A 7,142-nucleotide genomic window follows, 5' to 3' on the forward strand; every position below is an offset into this window, starting at 1 on the left:
TGATGTATGAGATTGATCATGTTCTTGTAATAGGAATCACGACTTGCATGTCGATGAGTATGACAACCGGCAGGAGCCATAGGAGTTGTCTTTATTTATTGTATGACCTGCGTGTCATTGAACAACGCCATGTAATTACTTTACTTTATTGCTAACCGGTAGCCATAGTAGTAGAAGTAATAAGTTGGTCAGACAACTTCATGGAGACACGATGATGGAGATCATGATGATGGAGATCATGGTGTCATGCCGGTGACGATGATGATCATGGAGCCCCGAAGATGGAGATCAAAAGGAGCAAAATGATATTGGCCATATCATGTCACTATTTGATTGCATGTGATGTTTATCATATTTATGCATCTTATTTTCTTAGAACGATGGTAGTAAATAAGATGATCCCTCATTAAAATTTCAAGAAAGTGTTCCCCCTAACTGTGCACCGTTGCGAAAGTTCGTCGTTTCGAAGCACCACGTGATGATCGGGTGTGATAGATTCTTACGTTCACATACAACGGGTGTAAGCCAGATTTACACACGTGAAACACTTAGGTTGACTTGACGAGCCTAGCATGTACAGACATGGCCTCGGAACACAAGAGACCGAAAGGTCGAGCATGAGTCGTATAGTAGATACGATCAACATGAAGATGTTCACCGATGATGACTAGTTCGTCTCACGTGATGATCGGACACGGCCTAGTTGACTCGGATCATGTAATCACTTAGATGACTAGAGGGATGTCTATCTGAGTGGGAGTTCATAAGATGAACTTAATTATACTAAACATAGTCAAAAGATCTTTGCAAATTATGCCGTAAGCTCGCGCTTTAGTTCGACTGTTTAGATATGTTCCTAGAGAAAATATAGTCGAAAGTTGACAGTACCGATTATGCGGACAGTAGAAATCTTATGTCCTTAATGCACCGCTCAGTGTGCTGAACCACAAACGTCGTCTGTGGATGTTGCAAACATCGGACGTACACGTTTTGATAACTATGTGATAGTTCATTTAAACGGTTTAGAGTTGAGGCACCAAATACATTTTTGAAACGTCGCGGAACATATGAGATGTTTCGAGGGCTAAAATTGGGATTTCAGACTCGTGCCCACGTCAAGAGGTATGAGACCGCCGACGATTTTCTTAGCCTGCAAAGTAAGGGAGAAAAGCTCAATTGTTGAGCTTGTGCTTAGATTGTCTGAGTGCGACGATCACTTGAATCGAGCGGGAGTTGATCTTCCAGAGATAGTGATGTTTCTCCAAAGTCATTGCCACCAAACTGCTAGAGCTTCGTGATGAACTATAACATATCAGGGATAGATATGATGATCCTTGAGGTATTCGCGATGTTTGACACCGCGAAAGTAGAAATCAAGAAGGAGCATCAATTGTTGATGGTTCGTGAAACCACTAGTTTCAAGAAGGGAAAGGGCAAGAAGGGATACTTCATGAAACGGCAAATCAGTTGTTGCTCTAGTGAAGAAACCCAAGGTTGAACCCAAACCCGAGACTAAGTGCTTCTGTAATAAGGGGAACAACCACTGGAGCAGAATTACCCTAGATACTTGGTAGATGAGAAGGCTGGCAAGGTCGATAGAAGTATATTGGATATACATTATGTTAATGTGTACTTTACTAGTACTCCTAGTAGCACCAGGGTATTAGATACCGGTTCGGTTGCTAAGTGTTAGTAACTCGAAATAAAACCTACGGAATAAACGGAGACTAGCTAAAGGTGAGCTGACGATATGTGTTGGAAGTGTTTCCAAGTTTGATGTGATCAAACATCGCACGCTCCCTCTACCATCAAGATTAGTATTAAACCTGAATAATTGTCATTTGGTGTTTGCGTTGAGCATAGACATGATTGGATTATGTCTATCGCAATACGGTTATTCATTTAAGGAGAATAATGGTTACTCTATTTATTTGAATAATACCTTCAGTGGTCTTGCACCTAAATGAATGGTTTATTGAATCTCGATTGTAGTGATACACATGTTCATGCCAAAAGATATAAGATAGTAATGATAGTACCACCTACTTGTGGCACTGCCATGTAAGTCATATTGGTATAAAACGCATGAAGAAGCTCCATGTTGATGGATCTTTGGACTCACTCGTTTCTGAAAAGTTTGAGACATGCGAACCATGTCTACTGGTGTATATGCATGAAGAAACTCCATGCAAATGGACCGTTTGGACTCACTTGATTTTGAATCACTTGAGACATGCAAATTATACCACATGGGCAAGATGACTGAAAACCTCGTTTTCGGTAAAATGGAACAAGAAAGCAACTTGTTGGAAGTAATACATTTTGATGTGTGCAGTCCAATGAGTGCTGAGGCATGCAGTGGATATCGTTATGTTCTTACTTCACAGATGATTTGAGTAGATACTGAGTATATTTACTTGATGAAACACAAGTCTGAATTATTGAATGGTTCAAGTAATTTTACAGTGAAGTTGAAAATCATCGTGACAAGAGGATAAAATGTCTATGATATGATCATAGAGATGAGTATCTGAGTTACGAGCTTTGGCACGCAATTAAGACATTGTGGAAATTGTTTCACCATTAATACCGCCTGGAACACCATAGTGAGGGTGTGTCCGAACATCATAGTTGCACCCTATTGGATATGGTGCGTACCATGATGTCTCTTATCAAATTACCACTATCGTTCATGGGTTAGGCATTAGAGACAACCGCACTCACTTTAATAGGGCACCACGTAATTCCGTTGAGACGACACCGTTTGAACTATGGTTTGGAGAAACCTAAGTTGTCGTTTCTTAAAAGTTTGGGGCTGCGACGCTTATGTGAAATGTTTCATCATGATAAGCTCGAACCCAAAACGGATAAATACATCTTCATAGGATACCCAAAATGGTTGGGTATACCTCCTATCTCAGTTCCAGAAGCAAAATGGATTGTTTCTAGAATTAGGTCCTTTCTCGAGGAAAAGTTTCTCTTGAAAGAATTGAGTGGGAGGATGGTGGAGACTTGATGAAGTTATTGAACCGTCACTTCAACTAGTGTGTAGCAGGGCACACGAAGTTGTTCCTGTGGCATCTACACCAGTTGAAGTAGAAGCTTATGATAGTGATCATGCAGTTTCGGATCAAGTCACTGCCATACCTCGTAGGGTGACAAGGATGCGTACTACTTCAGAGTGGTACAGTAATCCTGTCTTGAAGGTCATGTTGCTAGACAACAATGAACCTACGAGCTATGGAGAAGCGATGGTGGGCCCATATTTCGACAAATGGTTAGAAGCCATGATATCTGAGATAGGATCCATGTATCAGAACAAAGCATGGACTTTGGTGGACTTGCCCAATGATTAGCAAGCCATTGAGATAAATGGATCTTTAAGAAGAAGACGGACATGGATGGTAAAGTCACCATCTATGAAGCTCGACTTGTGGCAAAGAGTTTTTCACAAGTTCAAGGAGTTGACTACGAGGAGATTTTCTCATCCGTAGCGATGCTTAAAGTCCGTCGGAATCATGTTAGCATTAGCTGCATTTATGAAATCTGGCAGATGGATGTCAAAACAAGTTTCCTTACCAGTTTTCGTAAGGAAAGGATGTATGTGATACAATCAGAAAGGTTTTTTTGATCCTATGGATGCTAAAAGGTATGCTAGCTCCAGCGATCCTTCCATCGACTGGAGTGAGCATCTCGGAGTTGGAATATGCACTTTGATAAGATGATCAATGATTTTGGTTTATACAAAGTTTATGAGAAACTTGTATTTCCAAAGAAGTGAGTGGGAGCACTATAGAATTTCTGATAAGTATATGTTGTAAACATATTGTTGATCAGAAATGATGTAGAATTTCTAGAAAGCATATAGGGTTATTTGAAAAATGTTTTTCAAGGGAAAACCTGGATTAAGCTACTTGAACATTGAGCATCAAGATCTATGAGGATAGATCAAAAACGCTTAATGGTACTTTCAAATGAGCACATACCTTGACATGATCTTGAAGGTGTTCAAGATGGATCAGTCAAAGAAGGAGTTCTTGCCTGAGATGTAAGGTACGAAGTTAAGACTTAAAGCTCGACCACGGAAGAATAGAGAGAAAGGACGAAGGTCGTCCCCTATGCTTCAGACGTAGGCTCTATAGTATGCTATGCTGTGTATCGCACCGGAAGTGTGGCTTGGCGTGAGTCAGTCAAGGGGTACAAGAATGATCCAGAAATGGATCAGACAGCGGTCAAAATTGTCCTTGGAGTAAATAAGGACATGTTTCTCGATTATGGAGGTGATAAAGAGTTTGGCGTAAAGGGTTACGTCGATGCAAGCTTTAACACCTATCCGAGTGACTCTGAGTAGCAAACCGGATACATATAGTGAAGCAACCATTTGGAATAGCTCCAAGTGGAGCGTGGAAGCAACAGTTACAATATGACCTAGAGATTTGCGAAGTACATACGGATCTGAATGTTGCAGACCCCTTGACTAAAGCCTCTCTCAAGCAAAACATGATCAAACCCCAGAAATCATTGCGTCTTAATCACATGATGATGTGAACTAGTTTAATGACACTAGTAAACTCTTTGGATGTTGGTCACATGGCGATGTGACCTGTGAGTGTTAATCACATGGCGATGTGAACTAGATTATTGACTCTAGTGCAAGTGGGAGACTGTTGGAAATATTCCCTAGAGGCAATAATAAATTAGTTATTATTATATTTCCTTGTTGATGATACTCGTTTATTATCCATGCTATAATTGTATTGAAAGGAAACTCAGATACATGTGTGGGTACATAGACAACACCATATCCCTAGTAAGCCTCTAGTTGACTAGCTCGTTGATCAATAGATGGTTACAGTTTCCTGACCATGGACATTGGATGTCGTTGATAACGGGATCACATCATTAGGAGAATGATGTGATGGACAAGACCCAATCCTAAGCCTAGCACAAAGATCGTAGTTCATATGCTAAAGCTTTTCTAATGTCAAGTATCATTTCCTTAGACCATGAGATTGTGCAACTCCCGGATGCTGTAGGAATGCTTTGGGTGTACCAAACGTCACAACGTAACTGGGTGGCTATAAAGGTGCACTACAGGTATCTCCGAAAGTATCTGTTGGGTTGGCACGAATCGAGACTGGGATTTGTCACTCCGAGTAAACGGAGAGGTATCTCTAGACCCACTCGATAGGACATCATCATAATGTGCACAATGTGACCAAGGGGTTGATCATGGGATGATGTGTTACGGAACGAGTAAAGAGACTTGCCGGTAACGAGATTGAACAAGGTATCGTTATACCGACGATCGAATCTCGGGCAAGTACAATACCGTTAGACAAAGGGAATTGTATACGGGATCGATTGAGTCCTTGACATCGTGGTTCATCCGATGAGATCATCGTGGAACATGTGGGAGCCAACATGGGTATCTAGATCCCGTTGTTGGTTATTGGCCGGAGAACGTCTCGGTCATGTCTACATGTCTCCCGAACCCGTAGGGTCTACACACTTAAGGTTCGATGATGCTAGGGTTATAAAGGAAGTTTGTATGTGGTTACGGAATGTTGTTCGGAGTCCCGGATGAGATCCCGGACATCACGAGGAGTTCCGGAATGGTCCGGAGGTAAAGATTTATATATGGAAAGTTGTTGTTCGGGTTCCAGGAAAAGTTCGGGTTTTTCTGGTATTGTACCGGGAAGCTTCCAGAAGGTTCCGGAGGATTCCGGAGGGGTCCGGAGGTCCGGAAATTGTTCCACCACGTCCAATACAGTAGCATGGGCTGTAAGTGGGCGCCCTAGCCTTAATGGGCCAGGGGCACCAGCCCCCCCAAGGCCCATGCGCATGGGAAGGGGAAACCCTAAGGGGGAGGGCCTCCACTTGACTTGGGAGGCACTCCTCCCCCCTTGGCCGCCGCCCCAACCCTAGATGGGATCTAAGGGGGCCGGCCCCCTCTTACCCCCACCTATAAATAGTGGAGGGGTGGAAGGGCATCCGCACCCCAAGTTCTGGCACAGCCCTCCCCCTCTCCCAAGTACTCCTCCTCTCTCGCGGTGCTTGGCGAAGCCCTGCAGGATTGCCACGCTCTCCACCACCACCATGCCGTTGTGCTGCTGCTGGATGGAGTCTTCCTCAACCTCTCCCTCTCTCCTTGCTGGATCATGGCATGGGAGACGTCACCGGACTGTACGTGTGTTGAACGCGGAGGTGCCGTCCGTTCGGCACTAGGATCTCCGGTGATTTGGATCACGACGAGTACGACTCCTTCAACCCCATTCTCTTGAATGCTTATGCTTAGCGATCTACAAGGGTATGTAGATGCACTCTCCTTCCCATCGTTGCTAGTTTTTCCATAGATAGATCTTGGTGACACGTAGGAAAATTTTGAATTTCTGCTACGTTCCCCAACACTTTCTCACCTTGAGAGTTGTTGCAAACTTCGCCGGTGCATCCAAACCCCGTGATACAATACGCTCTATCACACATAAACCTCCTTATATATTCCTCAAAATATCCACCATACCTACCTATTATGGCATTTCCATAGCCATTCTGAGATATATTGTGATGCAACTTTCCATTGTTCCGTTTATCATCATGACACACATCATCATTGTCATATTGCCTTGCATGATCATGTAGTTGACATCGTATTTGTGGCAAAGCCACCATGCATAATTTTTCATACTTGTCACTCTTGATTCATTGCCCATACCGGTACACCGCCGGAGGCATTCATATAGAGTCATATCTTGTTCTAGTTTTGAGTTGTAATTCATGAGTTGTAAATAAATAAAAGTGTGATGATAGTCATTATTAGAGCATTGTCCCCGAATAAAAAAAGGCCAAAAAGAAAAAAAAGAAAGGCCAAAGAAAAAAAAGGACAAAAGAAAAAAGGAAGGCCCAAAGAAAAAAAAGAAAAAAAAGAAGAAAATAAAAATAAAAAGGGGGAATGTTACTATCCTTTTCCACACTAAGTAGCACCATGTTCTTCATATAGAGAGTCTCATATGTTGTCACTTTCATATACTAGTGGGAATTTTTCATTATAGAACTTGGCTTGTATATTCCTACGATGGGCTTCCTCAAAATGCCCTAGGTCTTCATGAGCAAGCAAGTTGGATGCACACCCACTAGTTTCA

This window comes from Triticum aestivum, chromosome 5B (assembly GCF_018294505.1).
Source record: "Triticum aestivum cultivar Chinese Spring chromosome 5B, IWGSC CS RefSeq v2.1, whole genome shotgun sequence".
Taxonomy (NCBI): domain Eukaryota; kingdom Viridiplantae; phylum Streptophyta; class Magnoliopsida; order Poales; family Poaceae; genus Triticum; species Triticum aestivum.